Source organism: Giraffa tippelskirchi, chromosome X (genome assembly GCF_054371585.1).
Source record: "Giraffa tippelskirchi isolate mGirTip1 chromosome X, T2T-mGirTip1v1.2.pri, whole genome shotgun sequence".
Lineage (NCBI taxonomy): Eukaryota > Metazoa > Chordata > Mammalia > Artiodactyla > Giraffidae > Giraffa > Giraffa tippelskirchi.
The window spans coordinates 44,283,960-44,286,646 of NC_137289.1; the positions used below are offsets into that span (position 1 = coordinate 44,283,960).

Genomic DNA, 2,687 nt, shown 5'->3' on the forward strand with positions numbered 1-2,687 from the left:
AGAGAAAGAATGTAAAGATTCCAAAGAGTCAGACACATGAGTTATTTTAACACTCATACAGAATGACTTTTAAACTTCTACATATTTTCGCATAGATGAAATAGAAAAGGTATCATTTTATAGCCATATTTTTGCTACTTAATATTGAGATTTTACGTTGAAAATAAAACCTCATATTGTCATATGATGCTGGACAGTCTGTAATAAGAATAGTAGAATTCAAGAATATCAAACGCCAAATAATGAATGCCTTTCTCCTTTTCTGAACTTATTTGCATGCCTTCCATTAAGGATGGAAATCCTGAGAAGAGGCAGTGGTTGAGGGGCTTTTTTGAGTTTATATGAAGGAAAAGTTGAGTTGTAACAATCCTAGATTTCTTAATGCTCACTTTCAAAGTCTTGGTTTGTTTACTTTAATATCATATGTGTCATTTTTTACAGTCCAAAGGTCTTGAAAACATGGACTGCTTCATGAATTTGTGTGTCATTCTTATGCAGGGGCCATGCTAATCATCTCTATATCATGCCAATTTTAGTATATGTGCTGTTGAAGCGAGCACTCATATTTGTCAAATTTATCAATCCATGTATTTTCCATCAAATCTATTAAATATAGTCATAGGAACATAAAGATACAAATGAAGTTTAAAATAAAAATTTTAATAATTTAGTGAAATAATTTACTTCTTATTGTTTTTGTTTTCTCAGAATTTATCATTTAATAGAAATTTTACTGCAAACTGAAGTTATTCCTAGTTCATTCAGATCACTAAAGTGAGATTCAGTGAATTATTAACTTAGGCCAGTTATAGTTCTTTGGCAATCTTAAGAGCTAATATAGCTTTTCAAGTTTGTCTACTTGACAGCTAGGGAAGAGCTTTTGCACTGAAAATATCTGGCTCACTAACAGAGAATCATCCCTGATATCTCAGTTGGTAAAGAATCTGCCTGCAATGCAGGAGACCCTAGTTCCATTCCTGGGTCAAGAAGATCCACTGGAGAAGGGATAGACAACCCATTCCAGTATTCTTGGGCTTCCCTTGTGGCTCAGCTGGTAAAGAATCTGCCTGCAATATGGGAGACCTGGGTTCGATCCCTGGGTTGGGAAGATCCTCTGAAGAAGGAAAAGGCTACCCGCTCCAGTATTCTGCCTGGAGAATTCAATGGAATACAGTCCAAGAGTTGGATACGACTGAGTGACCTGCACTTCACTTCAATAGAGCATCATAGAATTTTTAAAGCCCAATTACACATGGGGAATCAGCACTTTAACTAACTCCTGATGATCTTAAGGATGCAATCAGATAAGTCTCCTGATCCATATTAATCTTGTAATAGTTAAGTGAAGATAATCTTCCTTCATAGCTATGCTGTTCATGTTTCATTTAATAATGAAAATTTAAGGCAGGAAACACCAAACAATCCAGTTAAGAACAGCAAATTGTAACACAATTCAATAATCTCAATTTCAGCATATTAAATTTAATATATATATGTACATATGGCTGCCGAGTTTTCCAAAGTCATATTTGAAAATCCACAGAGTATGTATGAAAGTATTAGTTGGTCAGTTGTGTCTGACTCTTTGCGACTCCATGGACTATATATATAGCCCTCCAGTCTGCTCTGTCCATGGGATTTCCCAGCAAAAATACTGGAGTGGGTTGTCATTTGCTTCTCCAGGGCATCTTCTCAACCCAGTGATCAAATCTGGGTCTCCTATATTGCAGGAAGATTCTTTACCATCTCGGCCACGTGTTAGTGTCTCAATTTGAGGCTTTCTGTACATGTTGTGAATACTCTTTTTTTGTTGTAGTTGTACAGACAAAATGAAGTCATTTTAGTAAAATTCTTTGCATAACATCTAAGTTCATGTTGCTGCTGTTGCTGCTGCTAAGTCGCTTCAGTCCATGTTGAGTTATTTTTATTTCATTTTGTTAGGTTCTCATTAGTTATTTATTCTATACATAGTAATGTATGTATCAATACCAATCAAACACTTGGTATCCATATGTTTCTTCTCTAAGTCTGAATTTTCTTAATGTATATATTCAGTTCAGTTCAGCTGCTCAGTCGTGTTCAACTCTTTGCGACCCCATGAATTGCAGCACGCCAGGCCTCCCCGTCCATCACCAACTCCCAGAGTCCACCCAAACCCATCTCCATCGAATCAGTGATGCCATCCAACCATCTCATCCTCTGTCGTCCCCTTCTCCTCCCGCCCCCAATCCGCCCCAGCATTAGGGTCTTTTCCAATGAGTCAACTCTTCGCATGAGGTGGCCAAAGTATTGGAGTTTCAGCTTCAACATCAGTCCTTCCAATGAACACCCAGGATTGATCTCTTTTAGGATGGATTGATTGGATCTTCTTGCAGTCCAAGGGACTCTCAAGAGTCTTCTCCAACACCACAGTTCAAAAGCATCAATTCTTCGGTGCTCAGCTTTCGTCACCGTCCAACTCTCACATCCATACATGACCACTGGAAAAACCATAGCCTTGACTAGATGGACTTTTGTTGGCAAAGTAATGTCTCTGCTTTTAAACATGCTATGTAGGTTGGCCATAACCTTCCTTCCAAGGAGTAAGCGTCTTTTAATTTCATGGCTGCAATCACCATCAGCAGTGATTTTGGAGCCCAAAAAAATAAAGTCTGACACTGTTTCCACTGTTTCCCCATCTATTTCCC

The 2,687-nt window shown here is 37.9% G+C and overlaps 1 non-coding gene across 1 annotated transcript; it reads right to left on the reverse strand.

Moving 5' to 3' along the window:
• Positions 1 to 453: 453 nt before the first annotated feature.
• Positions 454 to 560, reverse strand: LOC145537236 (U6 spliceosomal RNA). Its single transcript, XR_014076268.1, has one exon. It is a non-coding gene; the product is annotated as a U6 spliceosomal RNA (small nuclear RNA).
• Between the last annotated feature and the right edge of the window lie 2,127 nt (positions 561 to 2,687).